Raw genomic sequence first — 11,487 nt, 5'->3', positions numbered from 1 at the left:
ATTATTCATCACACTAGTGACCTAGATACATTATTCATCTGACCTAAATACATTATTTATCTGACCTACTTTTTACTGCCCTCAGCAGGTTCAAAGGGTCAGACATGTGATGTGCACTTACAATCTTTATCATTGCAGTCAACAAGCCTCTAAAACATGGAGAACAGAACTTTTAACAATCTCCAACTGCCATATATCTCTCAGCAAAGAAATAAAAGCTACTAGTGCTGGGGGGTTTGTATGGCTGGCGTCCTTACTAAGTTATTACAGTCTTTTGCTTTGCTGGCATCGGCACTCCAACTGACAGGTTGAATTCAGACATGACATTCATCAATGATGTAGACATTGGTGTCAGAAGCAGGCTGGCCAAGTTTGCTGATAACACCAAACTCTGGGGTAAAGCATCCATATTTGAGGACAGGAGGGTGATCCAGGCAGATCTTGACAGGCTCATGAAATGGGTGGATGAGAACATGATGGTGTTTAACACCAAAAAATGCATGGTTCTCCACCTTGGGAGGAAAAACCTGCACCATGCTTATAGGCTAGGCAGTGCTACGCTGGCTAGCACTACATATGCAAGGGACTTGGGGGTCATGATTGACCACAAGATGAACATGAGCCTTCAATGTGATCCTGTGGCTAGTAAAGCGAGCAAAACACTGGCTTGCATCCATAGATGCTTCTCAAGCAAATCCCAGAACATCATTCTCCCATTGTACTTGGCCTTGGTGAGGCCACAGCTGGAGTACTGCGTCCAGTTTTGCGCTCCGCAATTCAAAAAGGGTGTGGGGAAGCTTGATCAGAGGCCAGGAAAACAGACCTTATGATGAGAGGCTGAGAGCCATGGGACTCTTCAGCCTAGAAAAGCACAGGGTCAGGGGTGATCTGGTGGCCACCTATAAGTTTATCAGGGGTGTTCACCAGGATCTGGGGGAATGTCTGTTCACCAGAGCACCCCAAGGGATGATAAGATTGAATGGTCACAAACTCCTCTGTGACAGTTTCAGGCTGGACATAAGGAAGAACTTCTTTACTGTCTAAGCCCCCAAGGTTTGGAATAGATTGCCACTCAAGGTGGTTCAAGCACCCACTTAGAATGCCTTCAAGGCACTTTTGGATGTTTATCTTGCTGGGATCCTATGATCCCTATGAATTCCTGCCCCTGGGCAGGGGGCTGGACTTGAAGATCCTCCGGGGTCCCTTCCAGCCCAAATGTCTATGAAATCTATGAAATATAAGTAGTACATATGGGCCTGACTGAACAGAAGAAATTGAACCTACTCCTCATTTTGCTGCTTTGCAATTCAGAGGAAAGACTAAAGTCAAGAAGGGCATAGAAAGTAGACTACCCTCTTACTCATATAGCTGAAACTCACAGGTCAGGGTTGGAATGCCACTACTTGTTATGTGCCTACTCTGTAAAGACAAAATTTCTAGGGCTGTCAATCCTGACCCCCTTTTATGAGCACTAATTAAGTAGAAATAATTAAAGAGAAAAAGGAAATAAAATTATTTGTCATAGAAATTCATTGTTACAAAGCTTAGCCAAATTCTACTGCTGCTGTTGAGAACAGGTCCCTTCAGACACATTTTTTCATGATATCCAAAGCTCTTTAATTAAAGTGCTGAGAGAAAAATGCTGTGCTGAAATATACCATCTGTTCCCAGAATTATCTATAAACCACTGATGATTCTGAGATATTGTAAAACTCAGTGGGTAAATAGTGAGGTTGGACAGTCCTGTTTGTTTAAAAAATAAAACCAGAAAAAAAGAAGACTACATCAAAAGACCAATTTATTTTGCAGATATTTTTTCTAAGATAGTTTGGGAGTTTTATGCTTATTCTTTAAGTGTTGTAATGGAAATTGGTTCTACCTGTTAAGCTGTAAAGTCTGCTGAGGAAATGTTTCCTTCAGATAAATTCAAATACCTTAAACTTGAGTTGTAGTATGGCATAAGCCGGCGCAGCGAGGCAGCACATCTAAGAAATGGCCTTCCTTTTCATCATAGGAAACCTAGAGCTAATGCAAAAAGAAAGGAAGGACATTTTCTTTCTCTGTGTTTAAATAATATGGAAACCCACTTTACTGAACAATCTAAACAACTGACACCAGGCTTCTGATCTGTCTGCCAAACCAACAATGGTACCTATTCATTACTTCACCTGCTTTCTTTTTCTTCACTGTTTAATATGAACTGTTCTCAGATTTCAGGGCGCTTCAACTGCAACTTTTTAAAAGCAGTTGCTTTAACATTTTTCTATTTTATAATCAACCATGAAGCCTAGCAAATGTACTTGATATATGTTGCACACTTTATTCATCACTAATCATTGGCCCACTTCCTATTGATGGATTCTAAGAATTGTGCATATGGTAGAGATAAAATACTCCTTTTTTTTTTTTCTTGGAGAGTTGCATCTCTAATAGGTGAAGTCTTTTCTTGACTTTTTCTCTTTGTTAGAAATTGGCTGAAATTTCAGATGCCTGGTAAATGCTAATGCCCAGTAATAGTTTTCTGAAGTAGAAACCTTTTACATTTGCTATAGAAATTTCCATGTACCTTTTCCCTCAATGTTTTTATTTGCTCTTACTTTAAAGGTAGTTTAATCTCTTTTGTTTTGATTCTGCAGCACTCCAGTCAGCACCTATGCAACTCCCATAGGTAAACTAGGATTTTGGAAAAGTTGGTGCAGATGGTGTGGTGTATCATCACATATAACATAACACCTATTTTTCCTCCAGTTAAAGGTAAGTCAGTGGTATGTACTAATATGCTAGAGGCCTGGCACTATATTTTTCAGTTTAAGGTCAAAGCAAAGCCAAATATAACTCTACTGGAATGTGCACTAATTGCTGGATAATATATAATTTAAAGAAGCCAACAAAGTAGCCAAAAGACTGTCAAAATAGTCAGAAAAGATGTGCTTGTATAGATCTTGTAGTCATTACAGTTACATGTACATCTCTTATTCAGATTTGTAAAACAAAGCATAGTCTTCTGAAGCACTTTCTCAGTGCCTCCAATATTCACTCTGTCATTTCTACACATGAGTTAATATTACTATAGTTGAGTTAAGGTTTTTAGCTATGGCTAAAAATGGACTGTGGTGCTGTGAAATAGGAGAGAGAGATTACCAGGAATGGCTAAGCAGCAACAACAACAAAGAAGAAAGGATAGTTTGAATAGTAGAGTATCAAATCAAGACTATTAAGATGGAGAGAGGGTTGTTAAAACCTGTGGAGTAAAGACAGATTAATAGGAATCGGGTATATTATAATGAGCTCTGAAGTAAGTTGACTCCCTCACTACTGCCTGAACAGAAATACTGCTGCCCCTCCCAGGCAGTTGGGTTTAAAATTTGAATGGAGCAGGAATCAAAAGGGGTACAGCTGCACTACTATACCTCCCCTGGATCTGCCCTTGGCAACAAGTATCATTGGTCTCTGAAAAGAGGCTGAAGACAAGATTTGGGAAAAGTAAACTTTTTAAATAGCATTCTAGACTTAATAATTATATTTAGGAAGAAGGTAGGGCATGATGAGACTTGAGAGAGTGACTGGTTCAGAGAGGCATAAGCAATAAGTAACCATTTACTTTATCAGATTCTCTGAATGGACTATACTTATTTTTTTTAAATGGAGATTTGATAGTTCTAAAATGTCTCAGTAGTATTGGCTTTGTACAGTCGGATGGACTCACATAAGAAGTGTAGGATTTGTTCCTCTTGGCTACACTAGGCAGTGGTAAATCTGGCCTTCTGAGGAATTCCTTTGTGTAGGGAAAAACTCTGGTGTGATGAAGTCCCTAGAGAATTGGCCAGAAAGTGCATCTGCAGGTAAAAGATGTGCATTCCTGATTCTTGGAATTGCCTCTGGCAACAGGTTTAAGACATAATAGTCTTCGGGTTCTAGTCTCATGTAGGGAAGAATATCAGCTCTGTGGTCAGGAAGCTATGAAGATGGCTGAAAGTTGTCTTCATCCTCTGCAGACTCCAACATCGAGCAGTTTAGCTGCTTTAGAGAATCTGGTATGTAGTGGGAGCATAAAGAATTATGAGAATAGTCTAGGTAGTGCACAGTGAAATTATCTGCTTAGTGTAGGTAAAAATGGTGGATCTAAGACCTAAACATCAGACAATATGCTCTTATGCAAGAGCGTATTATAGACCTATTAGTTCATATTTTACTCCATTCAATTGGCTGATATCATACTTGAAGGAACAAGATATTAACTGTGCATAAAATTTGTCTTGAATTTGACTAGTAGCAGGCTTTTTTGTTCCAAATACATTTCAAATAAATTCTCCTCCCTCTTTCTTCTAGTTGGAGGAGACCAGGAGGTGGGAATAATCAATAATCAAATTTCATTAATCATAACTTTATAGTTACAATGTAGGAGGCAAGCATTTTTATAGGTGTAACAGAGTGGCCCTGATAGATCCACGCAGTGCCACTGTGCGGCGAATTTTGAGGCCAGGGGTTGAGCTCCAGCACAGTGGAGCCTGGGTGAGGCCAGGCTTGAAATAGACTTACCTGCAGGGATGCAGCAGACTAATGTGGAGCATCGTACTACACTGCTGCAGCATTTTATAAGCTCCTGTGTCATCTGGCTGAGCGAGTGCCCAGTGGATGATGTCAGACATTACTGATGAGCTGGGAACTTTAAAGAGGAGTCAGACCCCGCATGGAGGGGAGCAAGGGGTGGTAGGCCCATGCGTTCTCTCTGGGAAGAGCCCTGGGAGGAAGAGTCAGGGTGAAGAAGTGGCAGAGAGGCCCTAGTGGAGCTGGGGAAGGCAAAGGGCTATAGAGAAGCGTGGACTGAAAGGCGGGTGAATACAACTTGCCAGGTCTGCCTGCCATGAAGAAAGGGCAGGTGGTCTCCTAAGCCTGAGAGATATCAGATTTTCTTAAGAGGCTGTGCCTGAAGCAAAGGGCAACCCATTTAGTTCATAGGGACACTTCTTAGGTATGGACATTACCTGTTTTGATTAATTTTGATTTTGTGTGCCCAACGTTGGAGGGATGATGACATGTTGGAGATGTTGAACAGTTGGTCCCTAACCTCACTAACCAAAAAGACCCATGCATACCTAGAAGCAACATGGCTGGTGAGTGGATGGAATGTGCGGGAGGCGGAGCCCTAGATCACTGGGACATCACACCGTGAGTAACCTGTGGGACATCACTGACTCCTCCATATCTTTATTATAACAAATAAGGCATGGCGGTCAATTGCAAAGTGTTCCTCCAGTGGGAAGATACATCTGTCATGAGGAGCGGTCCCATCACAGTAGTGTATTGGCTTGGAACTCAAACCCATGTGGTGGTTAGCAGACTCAGGTTTTGACGTGTAACTAAGATGCAACCCGCAATGATGGCTTACCCTGAGATGCTAAGACAGACTGTGCAGACCATTGGTCAGGTTCTCTAGATGCACCAACAGCATAGCATCTAGAGTGGCTGCAGAGAAGTATGCCTATTTTCAAGATATTCTGGATTAAAAAGGACAATGACCCCAAGCCATTTATTGAGGCATTCAAACAAATGGGTGTACAGACAGGGTTAGACCATTTGCAGTGGGCTCACCAGTTGGGGTCCCTGGTCATAGGCAAGGCTCAGGAAGCCTATAGGGCCATGTCTAGATATGAGGCCAGGGATTACGACAAGTTGAATGCAGTTATCCTTTATCCCCTAAAGATAACACCAGACCATTAAAGGCAGTGCTTTCAACCACAAGGGACGAGAGGACCGGTGACCTCACATTTTGATGCAACTGTTGAGGGCCTAGTAAATAAGTGGTTGCCACTGAACTGGTTTGATCAGGAAGGAGTGATGGACCAGATACTTCTAGAAAAGTTCCTATGGGATCTAGAGGAAGATACCCAGCTGTGGGTGAAGTGACACTGACCCCAGAACTGTGAGGATGCCCTGAAGATTCCAGGGCATTTTTGGTTTCTGGGGAGCAGCATGGGTGCACCACCCCATAATAAAAACCCAGGTATGGGGCAAGAAGGAGGAAAAAGCTGGGACTTGCAAAGAGCGCCACCTTATGGGGCTGTCTGTTTCAAGTGTGGTAAAATGAGTCACAAATTGAAGGACTGCCGAGCGACTGGAACGGAGCAAACCAAAATCCCCAGTTTGGCATGTGCCTTCAGAGATCGACTTAGGGAGGAAGAGACCATTGAAGCAAAGGATTGTAGTTTTGGCACTGGCAATGAAGAAGATGTCTGGGAGAGACCAGTGGTGATGGCCTGGGTAGGGGGTCAACTCGTACAGGCTACCCTGGACACCAGCTATGCACAAACCTTGATATGTGAGGAGTTAGCACCATGCCAAGGAACATGGAAGGCCCTGACCATGACTTACGTTCATGGGGAAAAGACCACCTACTGATAAGGGTTATGGAGTATGAAAAGTAATTCAAGGTAGGCCTGGCCTCCAAATTGGCCTGTGAGATGGTGATAGGAAGAGTATGGTTCCCTATTTATGATGTTCTGGAATGGGTCCAGGCAGCTGAAACAGAATGTTGATGCCTGAGGATGGGAGAGGCCTGGTGTGGAGAAGAGGCTGCACTTCCAGGAGAATTGGTAAAGGATTTTGTTGTCAAACAAATTGCAAGTGGGGCTCAGTTTTGACAGGCCCAATGGGAAGATCCAGATTTACAAAAACCTTCAACACCCAAGAGAATGGCGATAAGGAAGGGGCTGATTGTCGTTATGAGGTAAGAGGCAGGCTTCTTTATTGGGTTAAGACAGGTTCCTGGGGGGGGAAGAGGAAGCTGGAGTGGCAGCTACCTTTCAAAGGTTAATGGACACTCTGTTAGCTCAACGTGGGGCATACATTGCTGCATATATAGACGATATTATTATTTTTACCAAGACCTGGCCACAACATGTGAGGGCTATGACTGCATTTCTAAAGGAATTAAAGAATGCAGAGATGATTGGTAACCCAAAGAAATGTGTCAGAGCCTGTAAGGAGACCAAATATCTGGGGGTTTTAGTGGGCCAGGACCTTAACAATCCCCTAGCTGACAAGGTGGAAGCCATTTGTAACTTCAAACCCCCTCATAGTTGACAGCAGATGTCCTCCTTCTTAGGGTTGGTAAATTACTACAGATGATTTATACCACACTTCATGGAGCTCATGGCCCCATTAACGGATGCCCTCAAAGGAAGAAATAATGGAGCATTGAGGTGTATTCAAAGCATGAAAAAAGCTTCCAATGACTGAAGGCAGCATTATGCAATGATGTGGTGGGCAAGTGAGAAGTATTCCTCCAATGGGAAGATGATACACCCTTCACAGGGAGTGGTCCCATTGCAGTAGGTGATATCTTTTATTGGAGCAACTGCATGGTAGGGATAGACTTAGGTTTTTGAATGCAGCACATTCTTCATTGTTGTTATATGAGTGTGCACGTCTCGACTCGAAAGATTGGTCCCAAGCTGCTTTTGCCCGAGCAGCTGACCTTGTTCACCAGGGAACCTTGCATAGACCCCAGAGGGTACCTCGATTACCTTTGGAGAATCCCCCAAACTCACCTGCCATGACTTTGGATGGTCTCTCAGTGAAGGGGGTCCCTTTTGAAGGTGCCGCCAGAGTGGACACGCGTCCCGGCAGATGTTTTTGGGGCTCCAACCTTCCCTACACCCCGGCCATATGCCAACCTTCTAGATGAGCCTCAAGATCTTTAGCAGCTGTTCAGCATCCAAAAGAGAAGGCTGAGGGGGGATCTAGTGGCCTGTTACAAACTAGTCAGAGAGGACCAGCAGGCATTGGGGGAGTCCCTGTTCTCCCGAGCACTACCAGGTGTGACTAGAAATAACAGTCATAAGCTGGCAGAGAGTAGATCCAGACTAGACATCAGGAGGTGCTACTTCACTGTCAGGGCAGCTAGGATCTGGAATCAACTTCCAAGAGAAGTGGTGCTGGCTCCTACCCTGGGGGTCTTTAAGAGGAGGCTGGATGAACACCCTGCTGGGGTCGTTTGACCCTAGTACTTTTTCCTGCCAAGGCAGAGGGTTGGGCTTGATGATCTGCTCAGGTCCCTTCCGACCCTACAAATTATGAAACTATGAAAATACCTTCACCAATGTAAAGCCCTGGGCCTCAGAAGCAACACGACATGAAAAACAAAACTGATACCCTGAGTACATGAACAATGAGATGGGGAGTGGCCAAACGGACAAGGGGGAATCACGGGAAGCATCCCGTACTCCCTTGTTCTCCTACTGCCCCTAAGCAAAGTGTGCCCTCAGGGTCAGAGTCCACAGCTCCACCCCAGCCGGGGTCTCCTTCTTTCCATCTAGGACCCGCCTCGGTCCTGTGGCTGCAGCTCCCATTGTCTCTTGTGAGTTCTCCCACCCCGGCTCTCCCTGTCGGCTCTTTTGATCCCCACGGGGCTTCTCTGGCATGGGGATTCCCCACAGCTCCTGACGCTGCTGCCACAGCTGCTGGCTTCCCTGACAGCGTCTTTGATCCCCGCTGGTCTTCTCCGGCACGAGGATCCCTTGCAGCTCCTGCTGCCTCTGCCGCTGCCGCCCTCCCTGCTGGCGTCTTCAATCCCCACTGGGCTCCCCCAGCTCGGGGATCCTTTACAGCTCCTGGAGCGAGATGCTCTCCATCTGTCAGTTCCCATCTGGTCCTCTGGCCCTCGGCGTCCCGCTTCCCATGCTTTCCAGGCTGATCTTTATCTTCACCGGGTGATGCCTCCTTGTTGCATCACCTGGCCCCAGCTGGAGATGGGTGTGGCTGATGAACCGCTGGAGCAGTTTTCCGCGGCATGCCTCTTCGCTCCCCCAGGTCCCTGCAGCAGATATGTTGGGTTTTTTTTCTGACCAAGGCTTCTCTCTTCTCTGACCCTGTGTCCCTGTGACAATGAGTTTTCTAGTTTTAATTTTTTCCAGCTGTATTACATTTATGCATAGCAGGATGACTAATGCAACGTGGAGATACCTGTTAGTTCAGAATATTGGCATATGGCCAGTGTAAAGAGCCCTTAAATTGTTCACCCACTTTGTGCTTCAAGGTCAATGCAAACAAGTCTTACTGTAAATGATAATAAGGCTTGCGTGTATGTGGGAGTATAACGCACACATTATTTTTTTGCATTATATATATGCAAAAACTATAGATTCTTGACTCATTTTTTAAAAAAATTTGCTTCATTGTTAATGAGTTCCTTGAATCAACAGCAGAAAAAATGTTTTAAGTGAAAACATTGTATACAGGTTAGATTACCTCTGAGATGAAATGGGTGTCCTTTCTCAGATGCAGGAAAATATGGGAGCTGGTGTCTCAGTCTCACCCATCTAATAACCCTGCTCATTCTGAAGACATAATGACTTTTATATCCAGTTTCCACAGTACATTTTTATTGTTAATTTTGTGTAGCGGTAAGCATAGAAGATCTTGTTTACATAGCGTAAAACTTAGCAGCCATTGTGGTGTTTATCATCCATGAAGCTTATTTCACATCTCATCTGTTATATGAAAGAAATGTAAAAATAATTATGTTTTTTCTAGTATATCTGGGTTGGAATGACTTACAATTAAAGGGAATGGCTGGGGTAATTTTAAGTCTTTTGTGTCCTTATATCATTTATTACCCAAAGACCTTGAAACGTTACCTTTTCTTCATACACATGCAGTGGTAATAAATGTCAGAGCTACTATAGCTGAATATTTCTTCCATAAACTTCAGTCTTAAGTTATTTGACTCACTAAGAAGGGTGTATATATATTTCTTCTGTATATTACTTTTATGCATTTTAATTCTTTTGAATGCTGCCAGGAAGGGGAGGAAGTGTAATTAAGTTATTGTTTGTAACCAAATGTTAAGCCAAGAGATATGGAAGAAACTTGTCCAGAGTTGAAGTTTTTTATTCGGGGTTTCAAAGTCAAATATGAGACATAAATCAGTTTGACAGTCACTAGGTTAGGTAATCAGGGCCCAGTATCACATGAGATACAAGGTCAGGAGTTACAATTGCTAGGTTAGGGATAGTTGTGCAGATTGCTTCTGCTTCTTGACAAGTCCCATACATGACTGAGCTACTCCATTTGATGTATGGATCAATTAGACCTAAGGGTAAGATAGTCAATTACGTAGCATTAAAGGAAGCAAAATTTTAAAGACATGCATAGATGAAGCTGTTCTATACCCTCCAGCACAGTGTACCAAGTTACAGTCATTGCACCAGGTAAAATGAACCCATAAGAGAAACAGGTATGCCAGCTTGTAAGTAGAAAAACTCGGGGCTGTACTGTAGGAGGAAAATTTAAGAAAAGAATGGCAAAAGCAGGTGGGAAGTAGTTACCTAAGGAATATTTGTGAGTTGATTTGTGAATATTTGTGAGTTGATTTGGATTTGCTATTTTTTCCTGTTCTTCAGAGCAGAAGGGCTTTTAATCCTGAAATAACTTCCAGTGTAAACATAGTCATAATTTACTCCGTTATAACACTGAAAATGATTAGCTCCTGAGAGCAGCTCTCTGAAGTTTGAGGAATGGTTTGGAAAGTCTGTAAAAGAATTTTACATTTTTCTTTCTAGGCTTCAGTTTACATATCATAAAGAATATTAAGAGAACTAAATTGGTTGCATACCTAAATACATTTGAACCAAGAGAGCTCAAGGCTTGCTAACTTGTCCTTCTATGTATCAAAGGGATGTTATGCTTGTGCTAAACAACAAAATCCATAGATGAGGACACAATATAATATATATATGCTGCAGTCCCAGCAAACACACAATGAAACTCATTGAAAATTTCATAAGGGTTTCATCTTACAATCCTTACTTAAAACTCCCCTTGAGTCAAATTCACTGACAGCCTGCATGAGCTTAACTCCATAGACATCAGCTGAGCCAGAAATGTCTCAAGTCAGTGAAAGAGTTTCATAAATTAAAGATTCCAGGATCAGAATATTACATTTGAGCCTGTTTTACAGGGCACGTGTTTTCTGTTACTTAGGATACAATTCCCATTGTTGCTTTTTTTCTCACTGTTATGATGCAGTTTTTCTGTTCAGAACAAATTTAGTTCTTATCCAGCCAGTGTCCATTGAAATCAACAGGAGTTTTACCATATTTACTGTTTTTTGGAACAGACACAATGGGAGCCTTTGGGGAAGACAAGTTACCTCAGACATCTCTGTTGAAATTTTTAGGAGAGATAAATGTTCTAAAAAAGGAGTTACTGCACTGGCGGAGCAGCTGGACTTTGTTTTATAAACAAAGAACAAAATCCTGTCCACTGTTAGTCATGCACCCACACTAACTGCAACTGAATTGCATGGGTGCCAATTAGCACATAGTTTGGCCTGTGACTTCTTATGCTTATTAAAACCATACTTGAAAAACACCGACATTCAGATAGAGGCAATTGATCTATAAGAAAAAGCCATGGACTTCTGAATACCACTCACTCAAAAGGTCACACATTATGGCTACATGATTGGACTGGTGATACTGCACA

General features: G+C 42.8%; 1 long non-coding RNA gene across 1 annotated transcript in view; it reads right to left on the bottom strand.

Moving 5' to 3' along the window:
- LOC109287842 overlaps positions 1-2,748 on the bottom strand; it is a 44,781-nt gene extending 42,033 nt beyond the window's left edge. Inside the window, exons 1-2 of the long non-coding RNA XR_002094976.1 lie at positions 2,640-2,748; positions 2,164-2,168 (exon numbers count right to left, since the gene is read on the bottom strand). This is a non-coding gene — a long non-coding RNA (uncharacterized LOC109287842). The remainder of the gene's footprint in view (positions 1-2,163; positions 2,169-2,639) is intronic.
- Positions 2,749-11,487: the final 8,739 nt, after the last annotated feature.

The sequence above is a fragment of the Gavialis gangeticus genome, unplaced genomic scaffold, assembly GCF_001723915.1.
Source record: "Gavialis gangeticus isolate Ggan-Ray unplaced genomic scaffold, GavGan_comp1, whole genome shotgun sequence".
NCBI lineage: Eukaryota > Metazoa > Chordata > Crocodylia > Gavialidae > Gavialis > Gavialis gangeticus.
This window is presented reverse-complemented; position numbering and strand designations above follow the sequence as displayed.